General features: G+C 40.4%; 1 protein-coding gene across 1 annotated transcript in view; it reads left to right on the top strand.

Moving 5' to 3' along the window:
- The window catches only part of LOC126162036 (deubiquitinase DESI2), a 121,206-nt gene that overhangs the window by 12,137 nt on the left and 86,871 nt on the right, over positions 1-22,198 (top strand). The window lies entirely within an intron of this gene.

Genomic DNA, 22,198 nt, shown 5'->3' with positions numbered 1-22,198 from the left:
GGGGTACTATTATTTCTTCTTCCGATATTTTGACTGATACTCTTCCAGCCATCTTCAAGGGGACTCGCTGGCAGAATTAAGGTTGTGACCGCTTCCTCTAGGGCTTTTGAAAATAGTAGAGGTTTACCACAGTTCAGATAAATTCTAATGGAAGTTGTAGCTCAAAAAATGGTTCTAATGGCTCTGAGCACTATGGGACTTAACTTCTGAGGTCATTAGTCCCCTAGAACTTAGAACTACTTAAACCTACCTAACCTAAGGACATCACACACATCCATGCCCGAGGCAGGATTCGAACCTGCTACCGTAGCGGTCGCGCGGTTTCAGACTGAAGCGCCTAGAACCGCTCGGCCACGAAGTTGTAGCATTGATGTATATATGCACTGATGAGTCTCAACATTATTACCACATCTACATCTACCCTTATGCTGTGCAAACCACTGTGGAGTGCTTGACAATGCTGTGCAAACCACTGTGGAGTGCTTGACAAAGGGTAATTCCCATTTTACCAAAATGTGTGTGAATTGCTAAGGGACCAAACTGCTAAGGTCATCGGTCCCTAGTCTTACACACTACGTAACCTACCTTAGACTAACTTCCGTTAAAGACAACACAACACCCATGCCCGAGGGAGGGCTCGAACCTCCGACGTGGGCAGCCGCACGAACAGTGGCAAGGCGCCCCAGACCCCCATATTACCAGTTATTAGCGCTCTTTCCCTTACCATTCACGTATGGAGCACAGAAGGATAATTGCCCAAGGCCTCTCTGCGTCTAATCTTGTCTCCGCTATGCTTATAGGACCGATACGTACGGGGTCATAGATGTACACTTCAAGTTGGTTCTTGGAATTTTCTAAGTAGACTTTCGTGGGGTCACACGAAGGGAAGGTCATCACACCCCCTCTTACCCACATTTCACCCCTTTTTTTTTTTTTAGGCCTCTGCGATGTGATTAGGACCCCGAAGACTAGCGTTGATATCGCATTCTGAAAGCCACATAACATGGTAGTCAGGTAGAAACAGTATTTCTTGATTTACAGGAAGCATTTGGCTCTCTACCACACCTACACGTCTTGCCAAAGTACGATTGACAGATGCCTCGCCCAACGACTCGCCGTTCACTGCCACGTCTCTGTAGACATTCTGCAAGCGCCTGTGAATATCTACGATGCTCTGGTTTTCCACCAAAAGAAATCAATGATAGCTCTCTGTTTGAAACGCACCTATTTTGAAGGCTACGTATAGCGTCGCCACCTTTCGGAACTTCATGAAGCTATAGAGGCTGAAGCGATGTCCCACAACAAATTCCACATTTTTTCCAACTAAAACTGTTCGAGAAATAAATCTGTTGCATTACTTATTGAACGCCGCTCGTAAAATCCCGAACATTCGGGCTATATCACTGTAAGTTTAATTTCTCATTTTTCATTACTTTTTTGAGACCACATAACTGTCTACCATTGCGACGCAGGAGTTTGAAATTTCGATCAAACTTGCCTACAACCTTTCTCAGAAGTTGTGCAAAAGCGTGGTGCCCTGCTATGTCACCCTTCGGGCTCGGCGGCGCTTCAAACAGCAAGATATCAACACATGCGAAAAAAAGGTCAGAGCCCAGAAGTTCATGCGTGGTGTAAGGTGAGTTAATAACGGCACATTAGCACCAGATTTCATCAAAATTCTACCCAATGCCATCGTGTACGTGTCATACGAAGGGGAGGTCATCACACACCCTCTTTCCCACATTTCACCCCTTTTTTTTTTTTTTTTTTTGAGGCCTCTGCGATGTGATTAGGACCCCGAAGACTAGCGTTGATATCGCTGTTTTCTTATGGGTGGTCTAGTAACACATTTCACAAGGAGACGGCACGACCGTGGGGTCCGGGATTTGTCCGAAATTTTGTGTGGTGAAAGAGGACCCCTAACACCTCACGTGGTTAAAATATTAGGACGCACTACTCGGAAAATCCCGAGAAAAATCGATCCAAAGTTTCTTAGGTGCCTTATGAGTATAAAATGTTGGTCCATTGCCGAGCCGCCGTCTGGCCTAGCACCTGCAAGTCACACATGAGAAATAAATAAGTAGTACAGCAGATACAAGAATATGGCGACAAACATCTGGTGTCTGATATAAAGGAAAATCTTGAACTCCCTATGAATACGTTTAGAAGGCTGGAACTGACAAAAATAACAAGGCAGTGAAGTATTTTGCGATGTCGCTGTTCGGGACTGCTCTTCTGTCCGCGTAATTTACCCTGGAAGGAACACACATCAAGGATTTACTGAATGATTAATTTGGGTCTGGGAAATGATGATGAGGAACCGGCTGCAGAAGAAGAAAATGTGCATGCTGAACTGCCACCAGTTGAAGGTGACAGTGAAGGTGCTAAATTGTGCTACTGCTAAAGACTCATTCTTTGAATGCTGTAATTTATGACTGCAATTATCTGTCACCTTATTTATGTCATTTCATTGTAGCCATTTTTGTTACTGTTTTTGTGGAATAAAAAATAAATAAATAAATAAATAAATCTGGCCTAGATGTTTAGGGCTCGGACTCTTACGCCAGAGGTCTCGGGTTCTATTCCTCCTCTGGCACTTTTTTTTTCCTTCTGTTGCTTGCAAAATTGCAGCGCATTGTTACAGGAGAAGCGTGAAATTAATTCCCTGGAAGACTGTATAAAAATTCATTCTATAATTCACCATCAGTTATCGTCACCAATATTCCGAGACATGATTCAATATGCCTGGTTTGCCTCAAAATGATCAGAAACTCAAAACATTTTCGTAAATGTTAATGCGGCATATTTTTGTACAAACTTATTACAAACGCCCTGTGATTGTAAAAAATCGGCTTTTATATGTTGCGCAAGATGACGCAAAAATTATTGCTTTGTTTGTTTTTACGATAATTACCACTGCAGTTCTTGTTTATAATTATTATATGTATAAAAATTGAATGTCGCCCAATCGAATTTGTTATTCTGATTAAAAACCCAATGATTCTCCTTGTATACTTTACAATGAAAAATGGAAAACCCATCACCATGAATTGTTTTGTTGGACAAAAAGAAAATAATTTTTATTCAGTAACGTAACTAATTTGTTAAAGATAATGTAGGTTTGGGAAACTTTCTGAATAATTGGTGGAATAATAAAAGAAAATGAAACAGAAGAAAAAAAAGTGCCAGAGGAGGAATAGAACCCGAGACCTCTGGCGTAAGAGTCCGAGCCGTAAACATCTTTTTTTTTTATTATTCCACAAAAACAGTAACAAAAATGGCTACAATGAAATGACATAAATAAGGTGACAGATGATTGCAGTCAAAATTACAGCATTCAAAGAATGAGTCTTTAGCATTAGCACAATTTAGCACCTTCACTGTCACCTTCAACTGGTGGCAGTTCAGCATGCACATTTTCTTCTTCTGCAGCCGGTTCCTCATCATCATTTCCCAGACCCAAATTAATCATTCAGTAAATCCTTGATGTGTGTTCCTTCCAGGGTAAATTACGTGGACAGAAGAGCAGTCCTGAACAGCGACATCGCAAAATACTTCACTGTCTTGTTATTTTTGTCAGTTCCAGCCTTCTAAACGCATCCATAGGGAGTTCAAGATCTTCCTTTATATCAGACACCAGACGTTTGTCGCCATATTCTTGTATCTGCTGTACTACTGATTTATTTCTCATGTGTGACAGTCAGTCTTGTAACATCATCTCTTGCCCCCGACAAAGCTAATTGGCCCCAACCCGGGAATAAACCGTAATTCTTAAAATGCACATTTCACCTTCTCCTTTGACTCTCCCTATGAATGGCCACTGATTCATTTATCTTGACCAGGCACACGCTCTGCGCCTACACAAAGATGTGTTAACTTCACAGTGAACGTACACCTCAGAACTGCCAATTAGCTGCATAAAAGTTATTCTAAAACAGCAGCTACTTTCAAAATTGGCCAAGACGATTGATTATTTTCTTCAAAGATGGACAGTCTTGTTTTATTTTCATTTGTTCATCTACAAAAATTATTATGCTTCACTGAAGGATTTGTTCCAGAAGGGAACAGTTTAACAAACTGAAGTGTACACTTACGAGCCAGAACATTATGAACACTGTCCAGTGTGGGACTGAATGTCGCGTGGTGGCATAGGGGCCACGTGACACAGTGAGAAAAGCTTATAATCGTAACCTTTGCCCTAAAATCTCTCTCCCCTCCCCGCCACACACATCTAATCAAGAAGTGCTCTCAGCTCTTAAGGTACACACTTCAGAGCCCTTGTTTACTAGACTTTTTTTTTTTTTTTAATGGATCTGAGCACTATGAGACTTAACGTCTGAGGTCATCAGTCCCCTAGACCTTAGAACTACTTAAACCTAACTAACCAAAGGAAATCACACACATCCATCCCCGAGGCAGGATTTGAACCTGCGACCGTAGCGGTCGCGCAATTCCAGACTGTAGCGCCTAGAACCGCTCGGCCACCGTGCGAACTGGGTTTTAAATGGTCGATATTTTCGGAACCCATGCTGGCTGGCATTAAGAAGGTCATTTTTTTCGATATACGTCATTATATTTCAGCTCAGAATATGTTCTAAGATCCTACAGCGAATCGAGGTCAAGGATATTGGACAGACATTTTTTGGATCACTTCTGCTGCCCTTTTTGTAGATGGATGTGACCTATGCTGTCTTTAAATGACTGGACGCATTTTTTTTTTTTCGAGGGATCTTCGATATACTGTGGTTAAAAGAGGGGCTAACACAGCTACAAATTCGGTATAAAATATGATAAGATTCTAGTAGGCTATGGAGTTTTATTCAGTTTCAGCTGTTTTACAACACCACTGGCACTAATATCTATTTCAATCACCTTTGCACTGGTGTGAGAATTAAATTTGGGCAATACCCTTGGATTTTCCTTTGTAAAGCATTTCTGCTTTTGCTTTGCTATCCTCAGTTTCACTTCCTGTCTCATACATGACTAATTGGACACTAACTTTGGTACCACTAACAGCCTTTATATACAAATAGAGTTTATTTGGGTTTTTGAAAGATCATTTGACAATATTCTGCTACGGTGCAGTAGTCTGTTTCTTTAGAAGCTTCTTTATAGTGATTGTATACAATGGAGAATCCCTCCTATTAGGGTTGTTGGGTTCTTATCTATCCAGTGCAGGGTCTTCTGAACTTGAAATATATTTCTTTACATGCTCCTGTCCAGTGTTAAAAGTTTCGAACTCCTCAATGACATACGATGCCACTGATTTTTTAGCTGAAAATATAAATCCTTTGTATTTGTTTTAGTTGCTTTTGTACTTTTATACTCATTGTTGTCACAGCTGCCTCGTTGTGACTGATACCTGTGTCTATGCAAACATCCTCGAAGAGATCAAGTATATTTGTCCCTAAGAGATCTAGTATATTTCCATCTTGAGTGGGCTACTTTTCCAGGTAGTTCTCTGAGAATTCATTGCGTAATGTTTCGCAGGACGTCTTGTCACCCCCATCACGTACAAAACAGTAATTTTCCCAGTTAAGTGTTCGATTATTAAGTCTCTACCAATGAAGAAAGTTTTATTGCGGAACTTTTGTACTAGTGAATTTAGGTTTTGCATAAAGTTTTCGGTTACCTCTGAAAGTGAGTCTTGTGGTCGATAGAAGGAGAGAATTATAAGTTAATGCCCACCCTTGATACTGAGTCGTGTCTGGACAATCTCATATGCAGTTTCAGTTTCTATCTGTATGGATCTGTGTTTTATATTTACTGCGACAGTTACATCAACTCAGCAATCAGCTTACTCTTTCTATATCCGCTTGAATGTTCCCCAAATATCTCACTGCTATCTATTTCGTGTTGTAATCAACTTCCTATACCTAACATAATGTGAGCTCCACAAATTTTTAGGAGCCTTTCAAACGCTGGCTCGGATTCTTCGCTGGTTAATCACTATGATTTTGGCACTCATACCTATGGGGACATTTCTTTCGATCTTATACTAACACGTCCAGATCCTCTACAGCTATGTTATCTGAACTGGCTGGAGGGTCACCAAGAAACCCCTGTGCATAACCCCGCCCCCCTCCTCCCCCCTCACTCACTACACACACACACACACACACACACACACACACACACACACACACACACAATCAGCTGCCTGGATTGCAGTCTCTGACGTGTAGCTCACTCTTACAGGGACCCTACAGTTCTCAACCCAATGGCTAAAGTGCAGGAAGTCGCAGCATAGCTCATCACAGGACCTTCAAAGTCTCTGGTTCAGTCTGTCCACTTGACTCAGAAGTAGGGGACCACTGTCAGTTCTGGGGAAAATACTGCAAATTGTGCACTTTGTTGAAAATCCGCGAGCAGGACTAGTCTTACCAACCATCTCTGTCAGTCTCTGGAATAATCCAAGTACAACCCCAGAGCCCAGACGACAGACAAAATTTGTTCCAAAGCGATCCATGACTTGCAGTTTCTTGCAACCTGCTACTTCAATGGCTGCCAGAATATCCTCTTCAACATGTTGAGTGAGACCTCCAGGCATACACACTGAATGCATCTGGTGTTCTTTCTCATTCTTTGCTTCAATTTCACTAAGAGGTACCGTTATTCACCATGTATTTGAACTGCAGACGATTAATAGACCCTAGCCTTTTGTGTTTGCCTCATCTTGACACGGGACACACCGGGACTCCCGCAGGATGTAGTGAGTCTCACTAGCTCAATTTTGGTTCAAGTGGAAGACAGCTTCTCGAACATGTTGATTGCTGGTATCGCTACAACACTCTCAGTTCTCCCTGATTGTTGTCCTCCCTTTGTAGGGTGCCTAGTCCTACAACCACAGTCAAATAGAGATCTCATACTTCCTGTAGAGAGACAGGATTCACAGGAGAGAATATTACTTGGGGTACCTTTGCTGTCTCTGGTACGTGATTCTTATGACATTTCCCAACACGTCCATTCAAGCAGCTTCTAATCGTTTGGCAGTAGTCAGGGCTATTTCCAGCTGCTAACGAATGTCAGTTAACTCATATTTTATAAATCATTCAGAGTGGGGCTGAACTGTAGTTGGTGCAATGTTTTACAGAACAGTGGACAAATAACTTTAAAATAAGCTTGCTGATTCCCTTTTAATTTATGGATCTTGCTAGAGTTTATTTATATTTTAAGTTACCTCGTTGTGATCTTCAGCTCAGAGTGGTCTGCAAACCCCCAACTTGTTAAATATTCTTCTTATTTGTAGAATGACTTAATTTTTACTAAAAACCAGGATTTGGCAACTCATATCTTTCAAGGCTTTTATTGCGCCTTTAAATACAACACATATTAGATCATAAGCATCTTGTTACAGGAGACATTCTGTGTAACCAATAACAAGCGCTTTTTCAATACATACATCTATATATTATTGATATAAGCTTCTGGTCATTGGTATTCCTTGACAGTGTGGCTGTTGCAGAAGACTCTTTGCTGCCTTTGACTGCTTTGCCCTTCAACTCCAAGTACGTCTTCAACTTTCTTGGAACAACGAGACCAGGCAGAATACCTAACGCAAATAAAAGAAGACACAAAACAGGACATATCCCCTAATAAATCTGCTAACATAATAATTAAAACTTTATCTTCTGAACAATTATCCTGTATAACAAAAATGCATATAATTCTACTAATCAAGCCTGATCATTTATATTCCAAATTAATGTGAGATTTCACTTCCACCCAACGAAATTATTTACTTCCAAACTTTGGCTACAAAATATCTGGAAAATCCCATACCCTCGCAATCTGTTAAACTAGAACTATTATTATCTGTTTTTAAGAACTGAAGCCATTAGTACTCAAATCGAAATTTGTACTAAAACAACAGTAAAAGCTGGCATAAAAGTTAACTAATATCCTTATACTTTTTTGAGGTTGTCTATAAAAAATTTCAAAATTGCGTTAATGTACGATAAATGTAGACAATATACACGTCTGCTGAAAGGTAAAATTAAATGCAATACAATATGTTAGTTATAATATGTGCTACAGTAACTAAATCACAAATGACTATTTACTATGAAACAAGTTACACACACCACTCGTGAATTCCGAAAATTCTAAAAAAAAAGTATATTCATTCACGTTGATATGCACTGAAATTCAGACTGAACGATTCTTTGAATGAGGATGTTACTGCTAAAACTGTGAATAGCAATGAAGCACAAATGTTGATTACAAATGATGCTACAGCAGGAAAAACTTTTTTCGAAGCACACAATGCACGAAGAGACACTATATAATTATCATGACACATACTCGAGTTTTACACATTCAATACGAGAAACCCTTTAAATTTTACATTAAGTTTTTTCGTCCTAAGTTTTCGAGGTGAGTTTGACACATGTGATTTTACTCGGGTCCAAAGGAAATACCAGAAGCCCAACTGCACACGTAAATAGAAGTAAACAAACGTGCAAATAGTACCGATTTTGCACGTAGCTGGTTTACGTCACCTTCTGGACTGATGTGCCAAAGATGAACACTCCAGCTTCAGCATACCCCACACAAACAGTGTAAAATGTGCAGCACAACCAACTACATCTTTCGTTTGCTGCAGCTATGACAATGTTGCTCAAATATACCAAATAGGACTGACAAGGAACATCGAATATATACAAGGTTGGGCAGCACTAGTGGTCACCTGTTTGTTTGACCAATGGGAGAGTATCACAGAAATGCTGAATAAACGAAACTGGCAGGTACTTAATGGCAGACGCAAACTATCCCAAAATTAGAAAATTAGAAAATTAGATTAATCACAACATGCGAAGAAACATTTAAAAGGCCATTCTTCCCACTCTCCATACGTGGATGGACTGGGAAGAAGCCCTAATATCTGCTACAGTGAAAAGTACCCTCTGCCGTGTACTTTACAGTGGTTTTCAAAGTATGGATGTGGATGTAGATGAGTCCTCAAATGGCTATTAGTATAAAAAATTAGTGCAAAACAAAACACACTCAATGGAAGCTTACTCTTCCAAAATTCAAATAATCGTAAACAACTGTCAGGCGCTAATTTAAAGTAGTATATTGTATTATCTTTCATTTCATATGCTGAACAGGTGTTGTTTTGTACTCTGTGGCCGCTGATCAGTACATGTTCACAGAAGCAGGAACTCATCATCACTGATATTACTGCCAAACTATGTTACACAACAGTAGGTGGCATTCATTAAGTAATTGTTGCACAACATCCTTTATTAAATGAAAACCTCAGCTGTAAAAAATGGTATGGGATAGTTAATGAGAAACTGCATATAAATGTGGTATGTGATGTGCTGTATTCATATTTGTTGATCATTCTACCATAAACCGAGAACTAACAGCTCTATCTCTAATTTCACATTCTAATGGCGACTTTCTCAAGATGTGTGACATGTGCATGTAAACAGTGGTAAGTGGCAAAACCATGGCTACCAGCAATAGCAACTTGTCAGTGTTCATACAAGGAAAATGCTTCTCGGGGATGTTTTGTACAAATCTGAGGATTATGTAGATAACTATGACTCAGATAAAGATGCTGAACATGTTCTTGAATGCAAATACAATTAAAAAGTTGTTGATAATCAGATGAATGTGAATGAATATTTAAACAGGCAGTCATTGTTGTCTCTTACCACAGTTTACATGACTGTGAGATGGAAGAAATGTTAAGGACCATTCATAGTATTATTAATGTGCTGTAGTAAGGTGGTAATAAAATTAATTTTATATTGTGCTGTATCACAGATTAATTTTTGAAATTGTTATGCTTTATTATTGCAAAAAATTATATTGAAAATCTTAGTATCATAAACTGAAACAATTCAGACTTTTGAAATTTCTATTTTTGGATACAATTTATGTTTTTAAAAATACGTGTTTCTCTAGAAATGTTTGAAAACTGTGACTTACCTAAAAAAGAAAAGAATCACAGTAGATGTATTTGAAATATCTTAATTATGAGCTTTTATTGAAACTGTACTATGTAATTTCTCAAAACAACCAACTTGTCCCCTTCAGTTGTTTACAGCTGAGTTCTTTAATTAATTTTATACTCATGTCTACAAATAAGCACCACATTCGCGCTTGAGCGTCTCTATAATGCACTGTAACGAAACTCTGCTCATCAGTACAACATGAGGGTGTTTTTAACAACGAATGAAGGTGTCTCTCAATTTTTCAATAGTCAACATAAGGTCGTAAGTGAGCAATGGTGCATGAATGTGGGTTACTTGGAAATTTATGCATTGTGAAGTGTAAAACGATAGTCAATAAAGAGGAAAAATTATCGACAGTCATAAGTTTTTTCTATCACATAAAAGAATGAAAACTGAAAACGAAAGTGAGATAATTGCAAAATATTCTGCCTGCAATGAAATACAACAATAAAAGGGTGAGCCAAATTCAAATACCTCTATTAAAAATCCCACTAATTTTACTAGTCGAGAAAATATAGATCTAGCTAGCACCTCTGCTAGATTCAAGTGCTTTGATGAAAAGGCTACTGGTATTTCTGTTGTGAGAAGTTATGTAGAAACTAATGAGATTGATGAGTTGTGAGGTATAAGCATTTACAGAATCCATGGCAACATGTCAAAAATTATACAATAATTTCAAGAATGACATAAAGAGGACATTTCGATTGGACTGGCTGTCATTATATCCATGATTTGTTTATTCTAAAGCAATTAAATGTGCACCTCCAAAATTGTTTATGCTTTTCCACCCATCTGTATCACATGGCAGTCATCATGGTGTATTCAGAAGCTGTCAGTCTGCGAATTTCAAAAAGTTTCACGAATCACGAAAAATGCATATGAATTCTGAATTGCATAAACGAGCAACTGAAAAGTTAAGCAATTTTATTAATATTATGACAACTGAACAACAGTGCAGAAGCATTGGTGCAAACTAACTACCTAAGTTGAAATAAATTGTTCTTGTGTGTTATATGAGTTATCTATAAGAGGAGAAACGAATTTAGATGCAGTTTTCGATTATTTATTGCAGTTTAGATTACAGTCAGGTGAGGAAGCACTGTTCCAACATTTTGAAGGTGTCCTTAAAAATTGCACCTACATTTCTCATAGAGCCAAAGATGATTCAGATTCTGAAACAAACTGTACAGATCTAAGCTCTGCATTATCCTACAGATCATATGTGACAGTGAACACGACATAGTTTCCACATAAATCGATTTGAAAATCCATGTTGAAGCATGTGGTAGTGCAAAATGTGGGAAACGTTATATACAAAACAATTTTAATGACAGGAAAACAGTTAGTTGAAGGAAAAGTGCTTGTGAGAGGGCCAATAGAAAATAATGTAAATGGTGGGAAAACATAAAATCTAGGAATGTACAAACAGACTTCATTATAATTACACCATTAGCTTCTTTACATTTACAAAGCTGATCAGGCACTCAACAGTCCACTGTAGAAACAAATAGGAGAGAACGATGAGCAAATAATTATGTCCTCAATTTTTTAAAATCAATAGCGTGGTGAAAATGCTTTGTCCTCACAGAAATGAAAATCTGCAGTCACACTTGCAGGTGAGTGTCACAGTAGTACAAACAGGGAGTTATCGGCAATACTTGTACTCGCACAATAGGTCTGAGAGATAGATCTCAGCAGCACTAATACAAGACTATAAGGAAACCTCTTGGGGTTTTATAACAATCAAATCTGATTGGGAGCCCTGCAATGATTGATTTTTGGTAATCCATAACAGGAGCAACTATATGATGTTGAAATAAGGTGTTTATTCCTGTGGCCACGGGATTAAAAATATGAAGTAACACAGTAATCTAGAAAAACAGTTAAGTTGTGCAAAGTATTTAGATGATAGAAATCTTCCAAATGTTGATCTTCAATTCAAAATCCAGTTTAGGAGGCAGAAACTCAAAGTGGAAAACAATATGGTGGCTAGTAACCCGAAATAAATCAAGCTGTCAGCATGAAACTTAATGATGGTGTTAGTTCAGCTCTACATACTCATCCTTCAGTGCAACACTATCAACTCAATGATAGATGAATTGATGGAGATCTTTGTTGTACAATTCTGTATTATGAGTATTCAAGAAACGTTCCACCTCAAAAACTACCTCATGATCATTCTGAAAATGCCTACTATGCAATGTTTTCTTTACCTGAGGAAAGAATAAGTCACTTTGGTGCCACATCAGGATAATAGTAGTGGTTGGGAAAAAATTGATAGCACAAACAAGCGTTATGAGTGATTCTATCATGTGCAGAAGGAATTTGGCCAATACTACGGAGCAAAAGCACAACATTGGATAGCTTCCAATGATTCCTTGTCTTGGTATCCCCCTACCTAATGAGAATATTTTGGTTGTATGCCCCTGTGATGTTCTGTCTCTTACAAGCATACTTTATCACTACCACACTAAGACAGTCTCAAAACCAACTCAGTCTCACCTTGCACGAGGCTGGTTGGATTTTTACCATTTCTGAGGCTAGTGAACCCACATTTCCACTGGTTGCTCAGGGGTTTGAATGATACACCAGCACTCATGCCCGGTAATTAGCCAGCTAAAGAAGACATCTAGGTTGGGCTGACACAGCATCAGTATTTTCGCTGCTGACTCAGCTCAGGGGGCTTTTTGAATAAATGGGAGCAATTGTTGCATCCAGCAGGAGCAAAATTTGTTATGTCCAAAATGAAAGATGTTGGAAAGTGGTTTATGAATAATTTTCACTATTTTCACCACAGTATTAATAACTGCATCTGGAGATGAAACTTGTCATGTCTCCTGTTCACCACAATGAGACGATGTGTGTGATATGAAATGAATAAAATACAAACACAAAAGTATTACATAATCTCCAAGTTCTACATCTCAAAGTTGCAGCTGATGAAAATACTCACTTTATCCCAGCACCAAACAATGGAAGTAAGATTATAAAATAGTTTCTATGCTACAAAAGATGGGAATCCAGTTTCAAAATTAAGGAAGAGCAATGACTGTAAGTCTTATTAATGACAAAAGCAAAATACATTACAAATGTTCTTCACTAAGGTTGTATGTTAAATTTTCAATATTGCTCAAAATTCAAAGGATACAAAATTGGTCTTCCAAACATTTCAAAGTGTCAACACATATTTGATTGAGAAAGTATATACTTACACACATATCAAACAATACTCATAAGGCAATACATAGTGCCTTTTTAGTTTATGTGTTACATTTCGTTGTCTTTCTACCAAATGATGTCGAGAACCTCAGTATTTTTCATTTAGTAGAGATGACTATTTTAATTTTAAACATTTTTCTATACACAGGGCGTCTGTTTTAATTGAAGACATTAAAATATCTCGCAAACTACACAACAGAGCAAAAAAGTTATAATTCAAATTTGTTTGTATCGGAGGGGCACGCAATGATATCACATTCAACCCCTATTCCACCCCATACGTGAAATATTCCACAGGAACTCCATTTTTAATGCAGATAACGATTCTATGGCAAAATCGGCATACGTTTTGTCTGAAGTATTTTCTTCATTTCGCCACAGATCGCGTTGTAATCTGAGGAATAAAAATGGATACACAATCGTAATTTATGACATGTTACTCCATGGCCCTTGAATATCCAATAGCATGTGGGAGCCCACCTCCATACTGTGATGGTAGGACACACCAGAATTTCGTAACTTTTAATTGGAGACGTCTTTTGCAACGTTGTATTTCTCTGACATATCGAACATATGACTCCTCAATGCGCCATTGTGGCTGTGACTCGAGGCAAACATTACTCTACTCTTCCAGTTAGTGTAAGTGTCGAAATGTAATACTGCCAACTTCAGTGCACTTAGTGATCCACCTTTCAAATGATCATGCATAGGACAGAAACATATCTGCAAGGATGTCAGCACAGGCGTTTCTGATGTAGTCGACCATGTCTTCATGGCCTGTTGGCACCTGCTGGTCCTCCTTATCTCTTAAATATCCCCACAGAAAGAAATCCAAATCCAGTGACCTAGTGGGCCAACTATAGGGCCACCTCTGCCGATCCACCGACCAGTGTAAGCAAGGTCTAATACCACCTGTTTTTCAGTTGTATAATGCCCTGGGCTATCATCATGCTGAAACCACATACATCGTCCAGGGCAATATCCTGCAATAGTACCAGTAGTTTGTGTTCCAAAAACGTTCGATTTTTGCGTTCATTCCACCTGCCATCGATAAAACAGGACTAATGAGTTTGTTCCCCATGATGCCACATCATACGTAAACTGGCCAAATATATTGATGATCTGCTTGCCATAACCAGTGGGGATTGCCTACACTCCAGTTAATGCGACTATGGTTTGTGAATGTAAACTCATCGGAATATACTACCTTGGCAAAGAATGTAGGGTTCGTTTGCATTTGTTGACATGGCCATTCACAAAACACTACCTGTGCATGGGAATCGACCCCATGAAGCTCTTTATGCAGTGACACATGGTATGGATGATATTTATGTTGATGCAGTATTGTGATAATACTACCTATGGACATAATGGAATTGTGGTGCAATTGCCAAGCGCTTATCTGTGGATTGTGGTACACTGACATTAGTATAGTTATTTCATTACCTTCTCTTGTAACCCATTTGTTCATTTCCTTTTGCCAGCCTGTATGTTGCCATCAGACGTAAAGGCATTCACAACCTTGTTAAAGAATGAATGAGAGCGAGCTTCTCTGGAAAACTCTCAGCATACAAGGGAACATCAGTCTCGACTTTTCTCCCACATTCTCTATAAAGCAGTGTCATTTACGTTTTCTTTTATTCTGTGGTTGCAACATTCATCACTCACTTGCACATCAGTTCTCTAAATGATAGGTAGGTGTGCAGCCAATAAACACTGTGCAAATATTGTAAGGTTTAGAGCTGCTATCTGTTCTATGTCTGCATGATATGTGAGCTCTGGCCACAGTGTATTGCCTGTTATAATTTTTGTTGTAGTTCACTACATGACCATTATGGTGTGTTGAGCAGTCCCCTGTTCGATATGTCAGAGCAATACAATGCTGCGAAGGGGTTTCAGATTAGAAGTTATGAAATACTGGCCTGTCCTACCCTTGCAGCATGGAGGTGGATTACCATGTGCCATTAGATATTCAAGGGACATTGGGTAGCATGTCCCACGCATGGGATGGGGTGGCGGGTCGAGTGTGGTATCGTTGGATATCCGCTTCTGAGACAAATAAATTGGAACTATAACTATTATTTTATCTGATGTGTAGTTTTCGAGATACTCATATTTCAATGTCTTCAGTTAAACTGAACACCCCATGTCGTCTATTTACGTTCTTATTTTGCACAGTACACGCCCTCTATCATAGCATACTCTACACAAGTCAAAGACTTCAATACAGCACCATTGTGCAGTTGGATACTTCAATGTTTTTTACACTGAGCGTTATTTCACAAGAGAGGCCTAGATCTCTGAAAGCGAAAAGTGATTTCGGTCTTACAACACAGTAACAGATCAAAGCTGATGCTTACACTGCGTATAAATAAAGCTAGAAAAAGCTAAAGCAATTTTCATTAAATAACATTTTTTAAGTGAAAAGGAGAAGGAGAAAAGTACAGTTATTACTGCCATTATTTCCTACATAGGAAAAACAAACTGTGAATAACACTAGATTCTATGTATCCCCTTTTAAGTATTGTTTGATGTGTTTGTATCTTCACTACCATATAAACATCGATATTTTAAAATTTGTTTTATTTCTCAACATTTTTCCGCAGACAATTGATAAAGAGCAACTGTTATGAAGTTTTCTGTGGACATTAACAATAGAGTGTGCTTGCTCTTTAATGTTACATGAGGGAGTGCGTGGTTTATTGTGTACACATTGATGACAAGTGACATTTGCTTTATCATTTATTACAGTAATTTACATTACACCCTACAGTCGTTAGAAGTAACATTTAAGCTTTTGCTCAACAACAGTTACATATGCTATAAATGCTAATTTGATATATTGGAATAATTTACGTGCAAATTAATTTCCTTCAACCTTGAGTGAATGCACACTAAATTTTTTTCAGAGAACTGTTATATGAGAATGATTTTTGCAAACAAAGTCATTACAGGAGCTACATCTTATTGCTGTGGAGATATTCTTTGCTCTTCCATAAATTACACACCTCCCTTTTTTCTTCATTGGTTTCTCTTGTATATGTGTCTCTTGAACTTGTGTAAATATATAGATATATGCCAACAACAATTGGTAAACTTAGTTTCACAGATCTTTCGATAAGATGTGGCTTTTCATTTGGTTGAAATAACTCTTCCACATTGATACCAGCCATCTTCAACAATGCTTACTGTACATCCATTGTCCACCTTCTTGTCATTTATATTACTGAATATTTACTGCGAATTTGTTCAACAGTACCAACCCCACCCTTCGTCTTATTATAATGTGAGGGATGTAATTGACCTCATCTACTTTTCCTTCTTTGTCCATTTTGGAAATGTGTACAACCGATACGTTACATTTAGTTACATACAATTCCATAGTACTTAGTTCCTTGTATCCAAAAATTGATGAACTCATTTCCTTATTGTTCTTGAGGAAAAGCTCAGCTGGGATTTCTTTTGTATCCTTTCTTAGGTTTCCTACATAAGTGATTTTGTTTTGTAGCAAAGAGAGAGAGAGAGAGAGAGAGAGAGAGAGAGAGAGAGAGAGAGAGACAGCTAGTGAACAGCTCATATACCAGTTATCTATTGTCACGTTGCTATTTGTGCCTTTTATCAGCTCAGTTAATCCCCACTCAATATCAGATGGCTTATTAGAAACGCAAAACGGCCCTTCTGGCTGTTTGCCACAATACACTTCCAACAAACCAGAGTTGCATGACTAAGAATTGCACAGAACAAATATTTTGGTACCAAATCTAGGTGATTTTGAGGAATGTGTTGTGCAAAGCTGCACCTCTGAATGGTCATAGTTTCTCATCAATAGTAGCCAATTTTCCAAGAGTATAACTGTTCATGCAGTTCTTCACAAATGCATCCCAACAGCTACTAACAGCTGTTGACCTACTTGTTTTACACCTCATATTCTTAGTTCCTTTACTGTCAGATCTCACACACCTGAGAAGTAATAAATATCTCTTTTAACTCATGCAGGATCTCATAAAAATCATTCCTCTACCGTCATTTGACAAAAGCCCCAATGCAGTTTCGTGGTTTCCACCTTTGAGGACAATAAAATAAAGAAGGCCTAATACTACACAAATCTTATTTCGATCTATCAGGTTAGCATCCCCATCTACATCTACATATCTACATACATACTCCGCAATCCACCATACGGTGCGTGGCGGTGGGTACCTCGTACCACAACTAGTATCTTCTCTCCCTGTTCCACTCCCAAAAAGAACGAGGGAAAAATGACTGCCCATACGCCTCTGTACGAGCCCAAATCTCTCTTATCTTATCTTTGTGGTCTTTCCACGAAATGTAAGTTGGCGGCAGTAAACTTGTACTGCAGTCAGCCTCAAATGCTGGTTCTCTAAATTTCCTCAGTAGCGATTCACGAAAAGAATGCCGAGTTCCTGAAGCATTTCCGTAACACTCGCATGATGATCAAACCTACCAGTAACAAATCTAGCAGCCCGCCTCTGAATTGCTTCTATGTCCTCCCTCAATCCGACCTGATAGGGATCCCAAACGCTCGAGCAGTACTCAAGAATAGGTCGTATTAGTATTTTATAAGCGGTCTCCTTTACAGATGAACCACATCTTCCCAAAATTCTACCAATGAACCGAAGACGACTATCCGCCTTCCCCACAACTGCCATTACATGCTTTTCCCACTTCATATCGCTCTGCAATGTTACGCCCAGATATTTAATCGACGTGACGGTGTCAAGCGCTACGCTACACTCACCATCGAGGACAACGTACGGGATTCTATTACTTAAGAAGTCTTCGAGCCACTCACATACTCGGGAACCAATCCCATATGCTCGTACCTTAGTTAGGAGTCTGCAGTGGGGCATCGAGTCAAACGCTTTCCGAAAGTCAAGGAATATGACATCCATCTGATACCCTTCATCCATGGTTCGAAGGATATCATGTGAAAAAAGGGCGAGTTGCGTTTCGCAGGAGCGGTGCTTTCTAAAGCCGTGCTGATGCATGGACAGCAACTTCTCTGTCTCAAGGAAATTCATTATATTGGAACTGAGAATATGTTCGAGAATCCTGCAACAAACCGATGTTAAGGATATTGGTCTGTAATTTTGAGGATCCGTCCTTCTACCCTTCTTATATACAGGCGTCACATGCGCTTTTTTCCAGTCGCTCGGGACTTTACTTTGGGCAAGAGGTCCGCGATAAATGCAAGCTAAGTAAGGAGCCAATGCAGTAGAGTACTCTCTGTAAAACCGAATCGGAATCCCATCAGGACCTGGCGATTTATTTATTTTCAAGCCATTCAGCTGCTTCACAACCCCAGGGATGTCTATCATTATGTCCTCCATACGGGAATCTGTACGAGACTCAAACGGCGGTATGTTTGTACGATCCTCCTGCGTGAAAGATTTCTCTAATGCTAAATTTGAAATTTCAGTTTTCGTTTTGCTGTCTTCCGTTGCCAGGCCAGACTGATCAGTGAGTGACTGGATGGAAGCCTTCGACCTGATTACCGATTTTATGTAAGACCAGAATTTCCTTGGGTTTTCAGCAAGATCTTTTGCTAAGGTATGTCGGAGGTAGTGGTTGAATGCTTTGCGCATCGCTCTTTTTACAGCATCACGAATCTCTACTAACTTTTGCCTGTCCTCATTCTCCCGATCTTTCTTTTACCACGAGTACAACTGCCTTTGTTTCCTGAGCATTCTCCGAATTGCTCTGTTAAACCACGGTGGGTCTTTTACGACCGTAACCCACTTTTTCGGCACATACTTGTCCAATGTGTGATTTACAATGTGTTTAAAATTTGCCCATAATTCTTCCACGTCCATCGTACTGGAAGTAAATGAAGTCGATTCATTTACTAAGTGGGATGCTAACAACTGCTTATCTGCTCTTTCTAGTAAGAATACTCTCCTAGCCTTCTTGACCGACTTTTTAACTTTCATAAACATAGTCATAATGACAACATCATGATCACTATTCCCTGTTTCAACACTGACACCGTCGATGAGGTCTGGTCTGTTCGTGGCTACCAGATCTAAAATATTTCCATTACGAGTTGGCTGTCGATTTAGTTTCTCAAGACAGTTTTCGGATAATGTGTTCAAATGTAATTCACACGACGGCTTGTATGTACCACCTGTAATGAATCCATAGACATCCCAGTCTATACTAGGTAGGTTGAAGTCGCCTCCGACTAATATAGCATGATCTGGGTACTTCAGTGATACAGAATGTAGACTCCCTTTGAATGATTCTAGAACTGTCACGGTGGCACCTGGTGGCCGGTAATAACACCCCACAATTAACTTTATTTCCCATAGCCCTGTTAAATGTGTCCAGATAATTTCACAATCACACTCTACTTCGACTTCATTAGACACCATATTTTTGTCAACTGCAATGAAGACACCACCTCCTACGGTGTATAATCTGTCTTTCTGATACACGTTCCAACCCTCACTAAATATTTCAGAACTTCCTATCTCTGGGTTCAGCCAGGTCTCAGTCCCGAGAATAATTTGCGCGCCACACGCTTGCTGGAGGGCAGTACATTCAGGAACTTTATTCCGGACACTCTGAAAATTTACTACTAATATCTTGATACCTGAAGTGTCTTTACACTGAGCGCGTCCTGATTCCCCTGCCTGCCCGTCGACTGGCGAGTGTTCATCAGGACACCTCGCACTACTGCCTAGCCTAAAAAAACCCCATGTGCATGCCACAAGTGCTGTGCTAGCTGAGTAGCCACTTCCTTTGTATAGTGCACCCCTGACCTATCTAGGGACGTCCTACAATTCCCCACCCAATAGCGCAAGTCTAGAAATCTGCAGCCAACACCGTCACATCGACGAAGCCTCTGGTTGAGACCCTCCACTCGGCTCCAAACCAAAGGACCCCGATCCACTCTGGGAACGATGCTGCAAATACAGAGCTCTGCTTGCACCCCGCATGTGAGACCAGCGGTCTTCACCAAATCCGCCAGCCAGCTGTACAAACTGAGGATCGCCTCAGAACCCAAGCGACAGGCATCATTGGTGCCGACATGAGCAACTACTTGCAGACGACTGCACCCCGTATGCTCGATAGCCGCAGGCAAGACCGCCTCCACATCTTGGATGAGGCCCCCCGGCAGACAAATCGAGTGCTCCTTGGATTTCTTTACAGCCCTGCACGCTATTTCCCTAAGGGGCTCCATCACCCGCCTAACGCCATCTCTAAAATAGTTTTCTTATTGCCCTTTTCTGTGAATTTGTACATTTGTATAATATACAATTTTATCTGTCATATGAATACTTTTTATTTTATGGAATGCTTCAGTTTCCTCTACAATACCGCATGCTGTCATTTTAGGGTCAGGAAAGATTTTGATAACATTTTTTGCTGGTACAGGAATGTTTTTTATACATATCAGTTTGTTTATTCCTGCTAGTAAATATGGTGTCTTCAGGATCAGAGGAAGGTAATCTTTCATCGCATTCAATTTCAGATTCACTATCATGATCACTCAGTCACTATCATGATCGCTCAGTAATATTATTTCATCCTCTCCAACAGAAAAAAAATTATCAATATCTCCACAGTTGTCTGCTTCCGCAAGCAACTCTAAAAGAGTCTGCTATAATTCCTCCTCTAACAAGTATTTTTTGGCCCTAAAATTAGAAACATGAGCTATTGTTAAAAGCTATTGAAGTGCAATAACGGACATCTCTGGAATACGCCTCTTTTTTGAACACTGTTTCGTGTAAACGTACTGGAAATAGTGTTGACAATTTGGAATAGTACGTACATGATCAGACGCATAATGTGTGCGGGACACGGTTGCTGCAGTTCCAGGTGTAAGTTATCGTTACCCTTGACCCCTTGGTGCTACAATAGCTTTGGCACAACAAAACATAAGCTAAACAATGACTAGAAAGGTATTGACAATTACACTCCTGGAAATGGAAAAAAGAACACATTGACACCGGTGTGTCAGACCCACCATACTTGCTCCGGACACTGCGAGAGGACTGTACAAGCAATGATCACACACACGGCACAGCGGACATACCAGGAACCGCGGTGTTGGCCGTCGAATGGTGCTAGCTGCGCAGCATTTGTGCACCGCCGCCGTCAGTGTCAGCCAGTTTGCCGTGGCATACGGAGCTCCATCGCAGTCTTTAACACTGGTAGCATGCCGCGACAGCGTGGACGTGAACCGTATGTGCAGTTGACGGACTTTGAGCGAGGGCGTATAGTGGGCATGCGGGAGGCCGGGTGGACGTACCGCCGAATTGCTCAACACGTGGGGCGTGAGGTCTCCACAGTATATCGATGTTGTCGCCAGTGGTCGGCGGAAGGTGCACGTGCCCGTCGACCTGGGACCGGACCGCAGCGACGCACGGATGCACGCCAAGACCGTAGGATCCTACGCAGTGCCGTAGGGGACCGCACCGCCACTTCCCAGCAAATTAGGGACACTGTTGCTACTGGGGTATCAGCGAGGACCATTCGCAACCGTCTCCATGAAGCTGGGCTACGGTCCCGCACACCTTTAGGCCGTCTTCCGCTCACGCCCCAACATCGTGCAGCCCGCCTCCAGTGGTGTTGCGACAGGCGTGAATGGAGGGACGAATGGAGACGTGTCGTCTTCAGCGATGAGAGTCGCTTCTGCCTTGGTGCCAATTATGGTCGTATGCGTGTTTGGCGCCATGCAGGTGAGCGCCACATACGACCGAGGCACACAGGGCCAACACCCGGCATCATGGTGTGGGGAGCGATCTCCTACACTGGCCGTACACCACTGGTGATCGTCGAGGGGACACTGAATAGTGCACAGTACATCCAAACCGTCATCGAACCCATCGTTCTACCATTCCTAGACCGGCAAGGGAACTTGCTGTTCCAACAGGACAATGCACGTCCACATGTATCCCGTGCCACCCAACGTGCTCTAGAAGGTGTAAGTCAACTACCCTGGCCAGCAAGATCTCCGGATCTGTCCCCCATTGAGCATGTTTGGG

The sequence above is a fragment of the Schistocerca cancellata genome, chromosome 2, assembly GCF_023864275.1.
Source record: "Schistocerca cancellata isolate TAMUIC-IGC-003103 chromosome 2, iqSchCanc2.1, whole genome shotgun sequence".
NCBI classification, from domain to species: Eukaryota; Metazoa; Arthropoda; class Insecta; order Orthoptera; family Acrididae; genus Schistocerca; species Schistocerca cancellata.
The sequence above is the reverse complement of the archived record's forward strand: the minus strand, read 5'-3'. Positions and strand labels throughout refer to the sequence as shown.